Source organism: Schistocerca serialis, chromosome 6 (assembly GCF_023864345.2).
Source record: "Schistocerca serialis cubense isolate TAMUIC-IGC-003099 chromosome 6, iqSchSeri2.2, whole genome shotgun sequence".
Taxonomy (NCBI): Eukaryota; Metazoa; Arthropoda; class Insecta; order Orthoptera; family Acrididae; genus Schistocerca; species Schistocerca serialis.
Window position 1 is genome coordinate 213,646,907 of NC_064643.1, and position 19,555 is coordinate 213,666,461.

The 19,555-nt window shown below is 42.9% G+C and overlaps 1 long non-coding RNA gene across 1 annotated transcript in view; it reads left to right on the forward strand.

Annotated features, from left to right (window-relative positions):
- Positions 1–12,445: 12,445 nt before the first annotated feature.
- The window catches only part of LOC126484621 (uncharacterized), an 86,135-nt gene continuing 79,025 nt past the window's right edge, over positions 12,446–19,555 (forward strand). The window contains exon 1 of the long non-coding RNA XR_007587891.1: positions 12,446–12,563. This is a non-coding gene — a long non-coding RNA (uncharacterized LOC126484621). The remainder of the gene's footprint in view (positions 12,564–19,555) is intronic.

Sequence of the window (19,555 nt, forward strand, 5' to 3'; positions counted from 1 at the left end):
TTTTCTTACTGAACTGGAATGTCTCCTGTTTCTTTGACTCACAAGGACAAATACTCTTGAAGAAAATTGGTTCTGGTGTCGTGACAAAGAAATTAATTTGTGTCCGGACACAGCTGTCCATCCCTCAGAAATTAAAGCGAGAGCATTTGATCGTTTAATTTTAACTGTGATAACAGCGTGAACACATGTGATATTCAGCGTTGAGCCACGTCGTATGCATGGCATGGTGGTTAGGTGACTCGTAACCAGGATAGATTAAATTAAAAGCTTTCTTCCGGTATTGGAGATTGATGATGAGGCTCTTGAAGCATAAACATCTCTAGCGACGACTACCTTCTATGTCTACCAAAAATTGTTGTAGGAGTGACCGATAAAACTGATGATGTGGCATTCGAGAGACTAGGTTTCTCATCAGGTGAGGTCGCAGTCATAGTAGACTTCGATGTTTTATTAGTTGTTTCAGAAGGGGTTCTCGAAAATTTTCCTGATGTCTGTAAAGTTTTGTGAGCCACAGTATAGAATGAGTGGGTGATAGGGCCTACACTTCTGAAGGTGATCTCGTAGAACAGTAGCCACTGCATAATGATATATGGTGCCGCAGTAATTACATGTAGCTCCTGTCTTGTTTTCAATGGTTCTTGTATTGTAAAATTCTAACAGTTCCGAACGATAACGCTTGCAGAAGAGCACTGGTGGCATGCTAATCGTCCGTGGGTTCAGCCACCCTTTATACGCTGAAGCGCCGAAGAAACTGGTACAGGCATGCATATTCAAACGCAGAGGTACGTAAACAGGCAGAATACCGGGCTGTGATCTGCAACGCCTACATAAGATAACAAGTGTCTGACGCAGTTACCGGCCGCTGTGACCGAGCGGTTCTAGGCACTTCAGTAGGGAAGCGCGCGACTACTACGGTCGCAGGTTGGAATCTTGCCTCGGGCATGAATGTGTGAGATGTCCTTAGGTTAGTTAGGTTTAAATCGTTCTAAGTTCTAGGCGACTGATGACCACAGATGTTAAGTCCCATAGTGCCCAGAGCCATTTGAACCATTTTTTGACGCAGTTTTTAGATCGGTTACTGCTTCTACAATGGCAGCTTATCAATATTTAAGTGAGTTCGAACGTTGTGTCATAGTCGACGCACGACCGATGTGTGACAGCATCTCCGAGGTAGCGATGAAATGGGGATTTTCCCGTATTACCATTTCACGAGTGTACCGTGAATACCAAATATGCGCTGCGGCCGGAATAATATCCTGCTAGAACGGGAACGACGACGACTGAATATAGTCGTTCAACGTGACAGAAGCGCAACCCTTCCGAAAATTGCTGCAGATTTCAATATTGGGGCATCAACATGTATCAAGGAAACACCATCGATATGAGCTTTCGGAGCCGAACGCCCACTCGTGTACCCTTCATGATTTCACGACACAAAGCTTTACGACTCGTCTGGGGCCGTCAACACCGACATTGGACTGTTGATGAGTGAAAATTTGCATGGACGGACGAATCTCGTTTCAGCGAGTGGATGGACGTGCAAGGGTATGGCGACAACGTCATGAATCCATGGGCCCTACATGTCACTATTAAGCTGTTGGAGGCCCTGCAATGGTGTGGGGTGTGTGCAGTTGAAGTGGTATGGGACCCCTGACACGTCTAGATACAACTCTGACAGGTGACACGTACTTACGCATCCTGTGTGATCACCTGCATCCATTCATGTCCACTGTGTAATCCAACAGACTTGGCCAATTCCATCAGAACAAAGCGATACCCCACAGGCCCAGAATTGCTACAGATTGACTCCAGGAGCACTCTTATGAGTTTAAACACTTCCGCTGACTATCAAACTCCCCAGACGAGAACATTATTGAGCACATCTGGGATGCCTTGGAACATGCTGCTCAGAAGAGATCTCCACCCTCCTCGTACTCTTACGGATTTATGGACAGTCCTGCTGGATTCATGGTGTCAATTCCCTCCAGCACTACTTCAGACATTAATCGAGTCCATGCCGTGTCGTGTTGCCCCCGCCCGGTTTGGGAATTTTCTCTACCCGGGGAATGGGTGTTTGTGTTATCCTCATCATTTCATCATCATCAACATCCGTGACAATGGCTAGATTAGACTGTGAAAAAAAAGCTAGACTGCGTAAAAATTTGGTCTTTGCATGGGGCCGGCCGAAGTGGCCGTGCGGTTAAAGGCGCTGCAGTCTGGAACCGCAAGACCGCTACGGTCGCAGGTTCGAATCCTGCCTCGGGCATGGATGTTTGTGATGTCCTTAGGTTAGTTAGGTTTAACTAGTTCTAAGTTCTAGGGGACTAATGACCTCAGCAGTTGAGTCCCATAGTGCTCAGAGCCATTTGAACCATTTTTTTTCTTTGCATGGGCACTGTTGACCGTGCAGTTGAGCGCCCCACAAAACAAACATCAACGTCCTGTTGCGGCACTTCTGCATGCTCGCAGGGACACGGTGCGATATTAGACAGGTGTATTAGTTCCTTTAGCTCTTCGTTATATATCCTCACTCAGCTTGTAGACAGATCTATGCTTCCACGTTCTAGGGGAATCTAATATGACACTGATCGCACATGTAAACAAAGTGATCGAAATGCGCTAACCGTCCTAGAGGGTATGCAACACACCTAATGTATAGGTAATGCAGATAGGACTTAACTGCCAAAGTCTATTAGCATAATAAACCGTAGTATTTTGTGTAAAATTAATGAATCTCAGGCTTATACGAGAACTACCGACAGTCTTTATTTCTGCACGTCATCGGTTAAAGAAAAACAGTTAAAATGAGTATCGTGTGAATTGTGGGACTGTTTTGAACACCACAGTTATGTCTTCATTCACCTGATTAAGGGCGTGCGGTTCTAGGCGCTACAGTCTGGAGCCGAGCGACCGCTAGGGTCGCAGGTTCGAATCCTGCCTCGGGCATGGATGTGTGTGATGTCCTTAGGTTAGTTAGGTTTAATTAGTTCTAAGTTCTAGGCAACTGATGACCTAAGAAGTTAAGTCGCATAGTGCTCAGAGCCATTTGAACCATTTTTGAACCTGATAAAGTTAGTTCTTTTATTCTCAAGCATCTTCTGCTGCGCTCTAGCAAAACGGAAATTATCTTTTTCAAATAAAATTTCACTATCGTATATTTTTTGTTGATATGATCAATATTGGAATTCAGACTTGGGTCTTGAAGTCGCGACTGTCCCATCTAGATTTCATGGAAATTGTAGAAGCATAAACAGGAAATGCTGAATTTCCTCCACATCTTATTGGGCTGTATATGATTCAACGTTCAGTTGTTATACATGGCGGCGCTTAGATATAGAAAGCGTAGTATGAATTTTACTGGGCAGTTGCAAGCCTTCAGCCATTCCCAAGCAAATCAATAAAGCTTCAGTCTCTGATTATGAATGTGTCACAAGCCTTGTTCAAAGGTGTACCACACAGTTTGTGTTTCCTCGTGTTTGCATCGTTTACCAAATAATTATACAATTTGTTTTTATTTATTGACCACAGCCCTGATTCGATCTTAGCAAAATCATCACAATCTTTGAATTGGACCTGTTGGTTCTATCTTGTGCAATGGTTTTCTGTCACAAGGCTCTCCCTTGAATCGTTTAAAGATTTTCAATGACATTAGCTGCGTTTGGGCATTGAAATGAATCATTACTAACATGTGAAGATTTGGGCTGGACCAGAACTTGAAACCGGATCTCCCACTAAATGTGAGCGGTTCCTTAGCCACCTCGGCCATCCTGGCATGCTTCCAATCCGACACAAATTCCAGACCTGTTACACACTACTAGGGTATCGTCACCGCTTAAGATAGGAAGAACTTGGATTCGGTGCAATATTTCTGAGCGCACAAGCTACAGTCAGGTGCGGGCCTATTGACAGTAAGTTGTGCTTACCAGCTGCTGCGAAGTGGAATGGAGGCTACAGGGCCGTAGAACCACTGAAAAGAGTAAACACAGCGGTTTGCACGGCGCAAGTTACAAGCAGAAGGGCCCCACTGGCCAACCTAGATGTTATGAGTACATGACTTGGAGCAGAAAGTTAGCAAAACAGAGGCGTACAGTCGTGTATAAATAGGTGCCGGTTTTGTAACGAAGGAAATTGAAGTGTCGCAGCTCTCCTGGACGGCGGGGCCTGTTACACCACCGCCTACAAGCAGCAGCAGATGGGGCGCCAGTATTCCAGTCCATGACAGGTCGCTGGTTCGACCCTCTGAGGGTCCGTAGCCAGCCAGCGGCGGGCCACTCGACGGCTCGCTACCGTGGGCAGTCTTGGCTCCCAACACACGCCGGAGGCATCTCGGGGCGAGGGCCGCAGATTTGGCTGTCGTATCGCAGGCGCTTGTGTCGCCCGCTGTCTTAACCACGACGGCAAAGAAGCACGCAGTGGGCCACCCTGTGGCTCCCAGCAGAGCGGCGCTGAAGCAACGGGGATGATGGCTGCTGAGTCGGCTGCCAGTGCATCCTGACGTCGTCGAAACTCCGTGGCTGTACACGGCCGGCACGCCGCAGTATGTTGCACAGGTCGCTGAGGTAGCCCTTCTGCGCCAAGCTGTTTTGCAGACAGCGAAGTGGCGTCCTCGGCATCGCAGGACCCTGTGACCTAAAGAGGAACGCGGCATTGTAGCCGGCAATAATAAAACACTTGAAGATCACGACCGAGTTTTAATACGGCGCATCCTGACTGTTTACATCCACATCCTACATTCCTCCATCGCATGTCAACGTCTACATTTGGCTCTGACAGCTACACCATGAACCCCTTAATCGCCATTTCGAATTCCTGCAAGAGATCAGGCGTAGTGTGCATCCACAGTGGAAGAGTTGGTCTTTGGTCGTCGTCGCCCTGCAGAAAAACACACACACACACACACACACTCACTCATACATGTGTGTATGTGTGTGTATTAGGAGCCTGAAACGGATGATACTATTTGTAAGAAGAAATACCAGTCCCAAAAGAAAATGAAGCTAACAGAAGTCACAATGCAATGAGAGTGGCATTTACCAACAATTTATTTACATAAAACAAGTACATAACTGGAATAAATTTACAGAGTGTCGGTTTGAAAGCCCAATTTTCTTTTCATTTCTTTCAGTTCCAGTCATTTAATTTCCCTGTCTGATTTCAGTGTTACCATTCGTGTTTTATGTTCTGCGTGATCGAGTTCTTAGTACCCTAATTCAGTTTTCTAAAATTGCTACTTCACATCGAAATTTTTTTTTCTGGGAAGCGATTTTGGCATTGTAGGTTCTATAACAGAATCCTGGCTTGCGTGTTGCACATTTGCACGTAATTAGTAGTTATTTTTAGTTCAAAAGACGCGATGTATTGTTGTCACAGTTAACTTACACTGCCATTTTTACCAGCTCAATGTAAACAGTTTTTTCCTTCATCTCATTTTTATTGTCATTAACTAGGGCAATAAGATCTAGTTTTGAAAGTACAAGCGTCTACTGATTTACTGACATTGCGAATGGACTACAGCGTTCATTATTATTTAAATCTGAACCAGAAAAAAGAAATGAGCAAGACCTTAAGGAATAATATTATAACCTACCTTTTACACAACAAATTAGTTTACAAAATTTACGTATCTTATTAAAATGTATGCAAAACACTGTACACAGATTTAACTTGTGACTTCAGGGCTGCAGTTAACTTGTGTCCTCTTTTCTCAACAGTTCGCCTGGCGGAATTACCATCTCCAGTTTTATACGTTTCAACCTTGAGAAGTTTTGGCACTGTTTTTGTTCCAGTGTGCACAGAACATGTAATTGCGTAAAGATGAAATGTAATAACTACAAAGTTCTTCTTAAAATTATACATTGATGTACGTGAATCTTTTCTTGGTCTTTTAGTTAATATTGATGTAATTCATTTTCAACTTTCCCGATTCCGTTTTATCCTCATTTTCTGTGGAATACGGTCAACAGCAGCTTCTTTCCAGAACTTTCCTTTGTCGGCCGTAGTAGCTCAATCAGTTTTTTTCTCTGTATCTTCATTATGACCCAATATGGTTTCCAGCAATAAACGTTTTTCCGCTGGGGAGAAGTCTGAAGGCATCACCTGTTTTTGCTTACTATCCTACAGCTGTACAAAAAGACAACTTCGATAATAAATAGCGAGTATGTAAGATATATTTTCGTTGGCAGGAGAGCCAACACCGTGTTACTAGAGGAGGCCGAAGGGCACGCGTTTTAGCTCACGCGGGCTGGTGTGAGGTTTGGAACAGGACAAGGAAATTAGAATTTAGAAAAAAGGACGTAGCTGGCGGAATACTTAACTTTAATCCATTAATGGTGAACGTCGGTCTGGACGGTACATGATTCAGAATATCAATAGTAACTGATAATGGCGCCTTGCTAGGTCGTAGCAAATGACGTAGCTGAAGGCTATGCTAAACTATCGTCTCGGCAAATGAGAGCGTATTTTGTCAGTGAACCATCGCTAGCAAAGTCGGTTGTACAACTGGGGCGAGTGCTAGGAAGTCTCTCTAGACCTGCCGTGTGGTGGCGCTCAGTCTGCAATCACTGATAGTGGCGACACGCGGGTCCGACGTATACTAACGGACCGCTGCCGATTTAAAGGCTACCACCTAGCAAGTGTGGTGTCTGGCGGTGACACCACACGGTATAGGTTAATTTCTGTGGTCGAAGCGCAGTAATATTAGCTGATTTTAGCGGCGTTGCCAAGTATTGTTTTTGCTAATTTACATCAATACAGAAACTCGTTCAGTTGATGCAAGTTTAATGTTGTAAAATAGAGTGGATACCTGTACTGGATTAAACTTGTGAAATAAACTCAAAATTGACTTCCAGTCAACGACGTTTGTACAGCTGGTCCTTAGAACTTAGCGTTATTCCTACAATCACATCCGAACAAATTTCCAAAAATATTCTTAAAACATTCATGCCTCTATTCCCACATTTTTGCGTGTGTGTATAACTCTGAAATATGCATCGTAGTTGAAAGTTTGTCCTTTTTATGACCCAACAGATTTTGTATTAAGTTAGTTGTTATCATCATGACATCTGGCGAAACGAGGCCTTTTTTTGGCAATTTCAGCAACAGGTATATTACGGAATACGCTTACTACTATATGACGGTCACCAGGTTTTGAGAAATACGTTTTATTTGTGGACAGCCCAAGCTGCTTCCATACTTCCGAAATTTGTGGCAACTGACAGCTACAACGCGTTCTTCACCTCCTTCTGGCTCATTCTAAGAGTTCATCAGCCATCTTAGGACTATATGAGGACTATTTAGGAAGGTAAGGTCCGATCGGTCGCGAAATGGAAACCATAGAGAAAATCGAAAATGTTTCATTTGCAACAGTTCGTTACACCTTCCAGATATTCCGAGTAAGACATTTGTAGTAGCATTGCACCAGCTTTCAAACACCCTCCTCATAGAAGGGAGCCACCAACCTGTGCTTTATGTCATTTCTCTACACTGGTCTGCAGTTCGTTGTCTGTGCCAAAATGTTGCCTTCATAGCCAGCGGTTCACGTAAGCAGACATGAACATCAGCGGGAGCCAATGCTGGGCTGTATGGTTGGTGATCAAACACTTCCCATCTAAAACACTGCAGGGGCATCCATATTGCTACACCAAGAAAACATGCAGATGATAAACGGTTATTCATTGGACAAATATATTACACTAGAACTGACATGTGATTACATTTTCACGCAATTTGGATGCATAGATCCTGAGAAATCAGTACCCAGAACAACAACCTCTGGCCGTAATAACGGCCTTGATACGCCTGGGCATTGAGTCAAACAGAGCTTGGATGGTGTGAACAGGTACAGCTGCCCATGTAGCTTCAACACGATACCACAGTTCATCAAGAGTAGTGACAGACGTATTGTGATGAGGCAGTTGGTCGGCCACCATTGGCCAGACGTTTTCAATTGGTGAGAGATCTGGAGAATATGCTGGCCAGGGCAGCAGTCGAAAATTTTCTGTATCCAGAAAGGCCCGTGCAGGACCTGTAACATGCGGTCGTGCATTATCCTGCTGAAATGTAGGGTTTTGCAGCGATCGAGTGAAGGGTAGAGCCACGGGTCGTAACACACTTGAAATGTAACGTCCACTGTTCAAAGTGCCGTCAATGCGAACAAGAGGTCACCGAGACGTGTAACCAATGGCATCCCATACCATCACACCGGGTGATTCGCCAGTATGGCAATGACGAATACACGCTTCCAATGTGTGTTCACCGCGATGTCGCCAAACACGGATGCGACCATCATGATGCTGTAAACAGAACCTGGATTCATCCGAAAAAATGACGTTTTGCCATTCGTGCACCCAGGTTCGTCGTTTGGTACACCATCGCAGGCGCTCCTGTCTGTGTTGCAGCGTCAAGGGTAACCGCAGCCATGGTCTCCGAGCTGATAGTCCATGATGCTGGAAACGTCGTCGAACTGTTCGTGCAGGTGGTTGTCGTCTTGCAAACGTCCCCATCTGTTGACTCAGGTATCGAGACGTGGCTGCACGATCCGTTACAGCCATGCGGATAAGATGGCTGTCATCTCGACTGCTAGTGATACGAGGTCGTTGGGATCCAGCACGGCGTTCCATATTACCCTTCTGAACCCACCGATTCCATATTCTGCTAACAGTCATTGGATCTCGAGCAACGCGAGCAGCAATGTCGCGATACGATAAACGGCAATCGCGATAAGCTACAATCCGACCTTTATCAAAGTCGGAAACGTGATGGTACGCATTTCTCCTCCTTACACGAGGCATCACAACAACGTTTCACCAGGCGATGCAAGTCAACTGCTGTTTGTGTGTGAGAAATCAGTTGGAAACTTTCCTCATGTCAGCACGTTGTAGGTGTCGCCACCGGCGCCAACCTTGTGTGAATGCTCTGAAAAGCTAATCATTTGCATATCACAGCTTCTTCCTGTCAGTTAAATTTCGCGTCGGTAGCACGTCATCTTCGTGGTGTAACAATTTTAATGACCAGTAGTGAATGTGACAGGTATGTTATGTGGCGTTGCATGAAATCAGCCGAAACCTCTCAGAGGGCACCCATACATGGCGGGAGACACTATTGTTGTAGCCATCTTTATGTCCTTACTGTGTGCTCAGAACTGGAAAGACCTCTGTGACGCGACTGACAAGCATACCAGAGACGCTACCCAATGCATCTGTGCAAAGCTCCATCGGTTTTTCACTGTCGTTTCCATTTTGGGACCTATCGGACCGTACCTTACGAATGGGCCTTGTAATAAGGGATTATTGATAAGTACCTCCAGGATTTCAGAAGACTGCTGAGAAACTACAACACATACAGAAAATAGACTAATAGGAGTGGATGAAAAATCTCTCTGAATTTTTAACTCACATTACAGCTGCTCAGTATGGGTACTGTTTGTGACGTGGTAAACGTCAGTAAGTGCCGAGGTCGCTGACACGAATTACCCGGGAAGTCGCAACGACAGCAGCTCGTTTTTAAAATCTGTTAATTGGGTTGGCTATTTGCAGCTGCAAACTAATTCGATGCGACAATACTGCGCGGATGATTTGTCTACACGTTCTGAGACGTCTGCTGCCTGGTTAAAATACGCCGCGTCGTGTATTACGAATCCACACTTTTACAGACGCTCTATCCACTGACATGTGTCACTATTAAAATTACGTAACTCATTCGGTAAAAGCGGAACCCTTAGAGGATCACTTTGTTGTCCTTTTGTCTGTCAGTCTGTCTGTCCGATCGTGAGGAACCCTTTTTCTCAAAGAGGAGTAGACATATCAAGCTGAAATTTATGTCGTACACTATGGTCTACATTTCCTCGGCGGGGTTAAAAATTGAAGCTTCTTAGTCAATGCAATCAAAAGATACGGCCATTTATGTTACAAATTTTGATACTCGCAGACCCACTCATCAAAACTTATAGAGTACTTCCCACTGACCTGGAAACATTAAATTTGGTACGAAACAAGGTTTCATAGTAAAACTGAGGGGGAAAAAATTGAGAATTGTTAATTTACAGTTATATCACACGCGAATTTTTGTTATTGTTTTTTATCCGACTGTCTGTCTGTTCTTTCGTGCGTTGAGATCCCTTATTCTCAGTAACATGGGACGAATCAAGTTATGTCACATACTAAGGTTCATTGTCCCTTGACGGTGTAATAAATGTGAGCGTCTCAGTCAATGTAATCAAAAGATACGGCCATTTATGTCACATACTTTGCTTCTCGCAAACTCATCAAAACTTATAGTGTACTTCCCATTGACCTATAATCACGAAATTTGTGAAGAAGCAGGGTTTCGCAGTACAAGTAAAGGAAAAAAATCAGGAAATGGTTAATTTGTAATAATAATAATGTAAAATATTATTTATTTTATCATTTGTTATACGATTTCAAAGATAAAATTAAAACATTCTCGAAAGTCTTGGAATTCCCAGTACTGTTATCTTGCCAGTACCAATGTCGATAACAGGCAAAAACCGTTTAGATTCTCGATTCCCAGGATGAATCAGCTGTCTATATATTCCTGTCTGTTATGTTGCTTTCAGAAAAGAAAGTCAGTGTTTTAGTGATGTATTCATCTTTGTTCATAATTACTACAGAATTGCTTTTGACAGCTTTCAGAATCATGGCATTGTTATTATTGAGTTTCTTGTCTGTGCTCTTTACTAGCTTTCTCTCTTGATAAACTGCTTTGGAGGTTTCATTATGGCTACTTATGCTTCCATGAATAATTTTATTTATGTTGTGTGCTAAGGCAGTCTGTTTAGTGACTTTCTTTTCTGAAAACAACATAACAGAGTTCAAACAAGATCCAACGATAAAATTCCAAAACAAAATCATAAAAATGGTCAATAAATGCAATTTTCTCTTCACAGAAAAACAAGCAAAAACATCCATTTTAATGAAACCCACAGCCCCAAGACTAAGAGCTCAACCTAAGAGCCATAAACCCTGTGGTCCATTAAGACTCATTGTTAATTCTAGAAACACACCTGCCTCCAAAGTCTCCCAATTACTAAATGAAATTCTGAAACAGTACTATACTTGATAAATCATACTCAGTTAAGAACACAAATGATGTAGCAACTAAAATTAAGGAGATAAATATTCCTGCAGGTGCCAGGTTTGCTCTTTTGAAGTAACTAACCTATTTACAAATGTACCAACTGAAGAAACAATAGACATAATCTTTGAAAACGTAATAAAACATAAAAAATCGTCAATTGATGAAATATCAGAAGTCAAGGACATGTTACAACTAATATTGTCTCACAATTACTTTACATTTAATGGTAAAGTTTACCAACAGAATGAGGGTCTTGCCATGGGTAGTATCATTTCAAGTTTTCTCGCAGACATATTTCTCAATCATCTGGAAAGCAAAAGTAAAATAGTATATTACTGGAGATATATTGATGACACCTTGCTGCTATTTGATGGAACAAAAGATGAGCTCGAAGAACTACTGGCAAAATACAATTCTTTCCACAAAAACATAAAACTCACAATAGAACATGAGGCAACAAAAGCATTAACTTCCTGGATCTTAAAATCACCAACCACCAACAAAAACACAAGCTCAGCATACACAGAAAACGCACATACACAGACATAACATGCCATAGTACCACACAGAAACATGCTGCATTTAGGTCCATGCTACACAGAGTACAGTACCTGCATTTAGAAGAAAACACTGTCAAGAATGAGATAGATACAATAAAGAGCATTGCCATAAGCAATGGCTACCCAGCCAAAACAATTGACAATTTAAGCAGACAATACATAAAAGCAAGACAACGAATGGACACACTGTGAAACAAGAGAAAGTATTCGCCAGTATCCCATACCTGGGCCCATATCACAAAAAATCGCCAACCTTTTCAGAAAAACAAATGTAACAGTTGCATTCTCAGCCAATAATAAGTTAGGAAATCTATTCATCCATAACGTAAAATCAAACACAAACATACAACAACAGCGGAGTGTACAAAGTATCGTGCCCCAGTTGTCCTGCCTATTATATAGGGAAAACAGGCAGAAACTTCAAGACCTTTTTTCAAGAACATGTAAATGCTTTCTGGCTCAAGAAGTTCGAAAAATCAGTCATTGCACAACATATGTTGGAAACGAAACATATCATCAACAGTCTAGAAAACAATTTGGTAATACTACATAACGAAGCCAATGGTAAGACTCTAAGTCTGTTAGAACAACTGGAGATATACCTCCACAAAATCCAAAAAACCAGAATCTATGTTAAATGAACAGATTTCGCAAGCCATAATTATTTCACTAATTTTAAAGACCTATTCTAAAGTTATTTCTTGCATATGTCAATTGTTTAATAGTTATACCTTTAGCACTGCGTATTAATTCATCTTTGACATCGCCATGCACAAAAACATCTGTGAACTGTTTACAAACAGGAATGTGCAAATGTACATCTTGAACGAAGTGACATGTACTAAAACGACGGAGGAAAGAATTTTTGCCGGTGCCAAAACGTGAAAAATACTTTCCTTAGAATATGTGGTAAGTTTACGCTGTTCATTTGCCACTATTTTGCACATATTTTCCGCGTTCGACTTACGAAATTCATAACCTAACATGAAACTTTTTCGTGACAGGAATATGCATTTCACCTCATTCAAGAGAAGAAATAAAACATGTATTAAGACAAATTACACCAGACGATGGACCCACAGGGTCCGAAATGCATCGTGTAGTTAATAAAACACGAAAAAGTTGTGACTAAAGGTGTTGTTTAATTCATAACCTCAATATTTTGAATACAGTCACGTTTTAAGCTGCAAAATATGGATAAAATTTAAAAAAATAAATTTTAAGCCTCCTACGAAAGAAATTGCGGATCATGTACATCTACAGCTACTTACATAATCCGGAAGGGCCCTGTACCATCACTTGTCAATTCCTTTTCTGTTCCACTCACAGAAAGAGCAAGGGAAAAAGATTGTGTATATACCTCCGTATGAGCCCTAATTTCTCGCATCTTCGTGGTCCTTAAGCGCAATGCATATTAGCGGCAATACAATCGTTCGGCAGTCAGCTTCAAATGCCGGTTCTCTCTAGTACTGTGATTCCCAAAGAAGGTCTCACATCTCTGTCTCCTAAGCGGCTGACCATGTTGGAGAGTACAAGCATATTTTTGTAAATATGTTAAAAGTAACATCGTCGTTCTTTATTAACTTGCGTAACATATGTGACGAGAAACTTTTCAGCCAGTATCCCAGTAGGCTGGGTGTGGGGATACTTGGAGGGAATTTACATTCCCGCAATCACCTGCTGATCGTGGGATTTAATATGGTATTCACGTTCATCTGATAATTATTATAAACTGTAGACATACGCAAATATGAGAGACGACAAAGCCAATTGTACAACGTTCTGCTAATTTGAAAAGTCTTGTTATTATACAGCGCTTCCAGCCCGACTAATTATAACATTACTTATTTTCGAAAGTGCCAGAGCTAAAATCTACAACTGTTTATGATCAGCGCGATAAATACACTGAGGAACATCAACACGTTAACCACATAGGGTAACAGAGAACCAAAGTTGGCGACATTGCTGTCACCCCAGTGTAGGGATGTTCCGACGCAAGTAAATACACGGAAGTATTCGACAATTTTGTTTCGATACCGACTACTCTTAGAATCGAATAATTCTTTCGAAACTTATTCAGTGCCGGAAGAAAAGTACTTGTATGGTATTTATTTTACGCGCATATCCGACTGGTGAGTGAATGACAGCTTGTGCTGCTGAAGAGATGGAAATACTGTACCAACCACAGCTTTGTTAAAGCCTTTTGGTTACAAGAGTAGAGTCAGGACAATACTGCGTTACAATATCCAAAATTCTACCAATGATTAATTTTTTATCAACTGTACTTAGTAGTATCATACCAGTCACACCGACTATCACAGAATGCAAGGAAGTTTTATTGAGAAAGCTGATGAAATAGTATGGATTAACTGAATTAGATGACCATGCAGCCATTGGTGCTCTGTTGGGTCCGAGGTTTAAAAAACTGCATTTTCAAAATCCAGTAGCATGTGCGCGACCCCTACAAAGAACTAAAAAGCATGATTTATGAATGACAAAGTAGCCCAAGCGAGTCGGAGGAAGATGCTGCTTCGTCCACTGTAACGGAGGCATACTGCTATTGGAAACAACATTAAGAGCTGGCGCACGGCCGCAAAAAGGAAAGGGGAACACACCAAAGTGACACAGTGTCTCTTTATTCGTCGAATCCCGCAACATCTTTAAAAGCAACGCACTTGCAGAATGGGAACATGAAAGTAATGTTTCCATGTTTGTACAAATATGCTCAACAATGTCTTATAGTCGTTACATCTATGCCTTGTGAGTGTATTGTAGAGCGAGTTTATTTTAAAGAGCTGGAGCAACTATGACTCAGAATAGAAATAAGTTGTCTCCTAAATATTTACAGCAATTGCTGTTTTTTAGGAAACCGTCCAAAAGGTAAGGGGAGGTTTACTAATTTTGGCCCGAAAAAAGCATGTTCTTTGAGAATTTTTTCTCGGTATACACTCCTGGAAATTGAAATAAGAACACCGTGAATTCATTATCCCAGGAAGGGGAAACTTTATTGACACATTCCTGGGGTCAGATACATCACATGATCTCACTGACAGAACCACAGGCACATAGACACAGGCAACAGAGCATGCACAATGTCGGCACTAGTACAGTGTATATCCACCTTTCGCAGCAATGCAGGCTGCTATTCTCCCATGGAGACGATCGTAGAGATGCTGGATGTAGTCCTGTGGAACGGCTTGCCATGCCATTTCCACCTGGCGCCTCAGTTGGACCAGCGTTCGTGCTGGACGTGCAGACCGCGTGAGACGACGCTTCATCCAGTCCCAAACATGCTCAATGGGGGACAGATCCGGAGATCTTGCTGGCCAGGGTAGTTGACTTACACCTTCTAGAGCACGTTGGGTGGCACGGGATACATGCGGACGTGCATTGTCCTGTTGGAACAGCAAGTTCCCTTGCCGGTCTAGGAATGGTAGAACGATGGGTTCGATGACGGTTTGGATGTACCGTGCACTATTCAATGTCCCCTCGACGATCACCAGTGGTGTACGGCCAGTGTAGGAGATCGCTCCCCACACCATGATGCCGGGTGTTGGCCCTGTGTGCCTCAGTCGTATGCAGTCCTGATTGTGGCGCTCACCTGCACGGCGCCAAACACGCATACGACCATCATTGGCACCAAGGCAGAAGCGACTCTCATCGCTGAAGACGACACGTCTCCATTCGTCCCTCCATTCACGCCTGTCGCGACACCACTGGAGGCGGGCTGCACGATGTTGGGGCGTGAGCGGAAGACGGCCTAACGGTGTGCGGGACCGTAGCCCAGCTTCATGGAGACGGTTGCGAATGGTCCTCGCCGATACCCCAGGAGCAACAGTGTCCCTAATTTGCTGGGAAGTGGCGGTGCGGTACCCTACGGCACTGCGTAGGATCCTACGGTCTTGGCGTGCATCCGTGCGTCGCTGCGGTCCGGTCCCAGGTCGACGGGCACGTGCACCTTCTGCCGACCACTGGCGACAACATCGATGTACTGTGGAGACCTCACGCCCCACGTGTTGAGCAATTCGGCCGTACGTCCACTCGGCCTCCCGCATGCCCACTATACGCCCTCGCTCAAAGTCCGTCAACTGCACATACGGTTCACGTCCACGCTGTCGCGGCATGCTACCAGTGTTAAAGACTGCGATGGAGCTCCGTATGCCACGGCAAGCTGGCTGACACTGACGGCGGCGGTGCACAAATGCTGCGCAGCTAGCGCCATTCGACGGCCAACACCGCGGTTCCTGGTGTGTCCGCTGTGCCGTGCGTGTGATCATTGCTTGTACAGCCCTCTCGCAGTGTCCGGAGCAAGTATGGTGGGTCTGACACACCGGTGTCAATGTGTTCTTTTTTCCATTTCCAGGAGTGTATGTTATAGATATCAATGTCAAATTTGGTCAAAATGTTTATTGATATTTCCTCTACAAACTGGAACTTTTTCAACCGGAAATGTCGAAGAACAAAGGCGGAAGTGCCGTCGGAACGAAACAAAATTTCGATGTAGACCTCCACGCGCGGTATGTCACAGGTCAGCCGGCTCCTCTGAAATCAAAACTGAGTTGACGTTAGCCAAGTATATAAGATTCTTTAGGAGTTGTGTAAGTAGGCTGTTTATGTTTTCTCTATGTAAGTAGGCTGTATATGTTTTCTTATTGGCAACGTTACGTAGCGCTCAATATGAAAATCACTGGCTGTGCTGTGTGCAGTCTGTGGCTGCTTTGCATTGTTGTAATACTCGCCATTGTAGTGTTAGGCAGCTGGCTGTGAACAACGCGTAGCGTTGGGCAGTTGGAGGTGAGCCGCCAGCAGTGGTGGATGTGGGGAGAGAGATGGCGGAGTGTTGAAATTTGTCATTAACTGCTATATTTATATATGATGATATCAAGGTAAATACATTGTTTGTTCTCTATTAATATCTTTCATTTGCTAACTATCCCTATCAGTAGTTAGTGCCTTTCATAGTTTGAATCTTTTATTTAGCTGGCAGTAGTGGCGCTCGCTGTATTGCAGTAGCTTGAGCAGCGAAGATTTTTGTGAGGTAAGTGATTTGTGAAAGGTATAGTTTAATGTTAGTCAGGGCCATTCTTTTGTAGGGAATTTTGAAAGTCAGATTGCGTTTCGCTAACAAAATATTGTGTGTCAGTTTAAGCACAGTCATGTATAATTGTTCAAAGGGGACGTTTCATATGTCGACACCCTGCCAGGATACCTCACTGGAATCTTCTGATTTTTTCTTGTAGTTTGTGTATTTAGTGTAGCTTTTGTTTATTGCTAGCGCGTAATTGTAGAGAGAATCTCCTTTGTAGTTGTAGCCTTTCATTGTTGTACAGTAAAACAGTTGTGGCATGCATGTAGATTTGCACCAAGTATTTCGCAGCTGCAATTAACTAGATATTATTTTCAGTGCTATGTTAATGTGTTCTCTTATTTTTGATCTTCAAATTGTGTTTTTCTGTGTTGTCGTGTGAAATACTGTGACAATAATGGCGTGTAAAAAACGTAACACTAGGCTCCAAACTAAACTGAGAAATAATAGTGACGACGAGCGTAGCTTATCAGCGCCGCAGAGTAATGAATTTACTAATGTTCAAAGTAGTAATTTGGTAACTGTGCACAGGGAAATGGAGCGGGCGTCAAACAATGGCGTGGACAGTGAAACAATTAATGAAGAGGGAAGCATTATCGATCGATCGGTCGGCAATAGCTCGCCTCAGGAAGCCGAAATGACACGACACGATCTCGCAAATACTGTAGATTCAGGTTTTGGATCCTCACCGTTTTCTCAAATAAGTCAAGACACATTTTCTGCTTGTCAAAATGTGAATGTTTCCGGTGTAAATTCACTGCCGAAAAGCACTGAGGAACATGTTTCAGACACCAATGCATTGTTATTACAATTAATACAACAAATGGGACAAACACAGCAAAAGCTTCAAAAGTTAGACACAGTGGAACAAAATCTTAAAAAGTTAGACACAATGGAACAACACCAGAGACTAACACAGCAACAGTTAGACACAATGGAACAAAATCTTCAAAAGTTAGACACCACACTTGAACAAACACGTGAAGATTTAACTACTGAGTTACATAACATTGAATTGAAATGTCAAAAAGTCTGTAATGACGTAAAAACACAAATTTGTGAGCATTTTCAACCTATTTTTTCGGGGCATGAAAATGCATTACAGAATCACGAAGCAGCCATAAAAGAACTGCAAACCATTGTTCATGAAAATCATGAGACCTTGTGGGCCAAATTTGACTCAGTTGCATCTACCGATTCGGTTACGCAACTTGCAAAAACTCAGGAAAACTTTAAGGACACAGTAGATACTCTGAAACTTGGTTCAGAAAAACACACTGAAGAAATAAGTACACTATCGGAGAAAGTAGCCGAACTTTCGGATCAGGTCACTAACTTATCTACAAAGGTAGATGATGATCTGAATGACACAAGACCTGTAGCCTTCACTGACACAGAAGAGTATGAACAAATTAGAAAATTCAAACAGAATCAAAATCAAATCAATACACAGTACAAAAGAGAAATCCGGGAAGTACAAGATCAGCTGACACAGGTAATACAAGAATTACGTATTTCAGAGGACACTGGCGCTCCAACACGGGAAGAGGGACTTAGAAACACGGAAAAGCCGCAAAATAATAACACAGGGCATTTCGGAAGTTATGAAAGAAATTGGCAATGTGCACCGAATTTTGAGATGGAACGGCCGACACGACCTAACAATGACCGATATGCGACTCGCCGACATGATGATTTTGACTATAAGCTGTTCATTACTACACGTAAATTCAAAACATTTAAGAATTCTGGCAACGACATTCATCCACAAGCATGGCTCCATCAATTCTCTCATTGTTTTCCTCCCAACTGGTCGTTATAACACAGATTAGAATTTATGTGTGGCTACTTGGAGAATGAAACAGCTGTAAGAATGGGATCGGTAATTCACGATTGCCACAGTGAAGGAGAGTTTTACCATGCCTTCCTCTCAGCATATTGGTCTCAAGCCACACAAGACCGTGTTTCATCATAATGATGAAACGTTTCGAACAATCTGAATTTTCCAGTCTTGTGAAATATTTTGAAGACATGTTGCATAAGAATCAGTATCTTTCAAACCCATACAGGCCCTCAGAACTCATCCGCATTTGCTTACTCAAACTGCCTGAACATTTACGACATATTATTTTGGCAGGACGTTGCAAAGACGACATTGAAGCATTTCAGGGACTCTTACAAGAATTAGAAATTGACACTGACAGTCGCCGGATGCGAAAACAGGAAAACAATCACTACAGGTCACATACGTCACAATTCCGTGACGACAGAAACAATAACTGGACACGACAAGGCTATTCTTACAACGCAAATCGTGACCAAAACAGACACCACCCATATGACAACCACTGGCAGAGTAATAATAGTTACAGAGAAAGATCGCATTTCCGTAGTAATGAATATGACACAGATAACCACAGAAACAGACAATATGGGAACCAAATCAATTATTACCAGGGGAGACAGAATAACTTCAGACGCAACAGTTCAGCGCGGAGTTACGATTCAGGGAGAAATTCTCCACCACGTGACTGACAAGGAAGAAACTACGGAATCTACCGAAATGACGACAGACGATATGATCATAACGACAGACGTCAATTGCATCAGAACTGGCGGGATTCAAACAGAGCAGGGCCCTCTCGGCAAGGCGAATTTGTAGAAGTTAGGTCTCCTAATCCCAATAACGATGCGCGCTAACAAAGAGACAGACAATGAGTCGCACAGCAGGCATAACTGGACACGACAAGGCTATTCTTACAACGCAAATCGTGACCAAAACAGACACCACCCATATGACAACCACTGGCAGAGT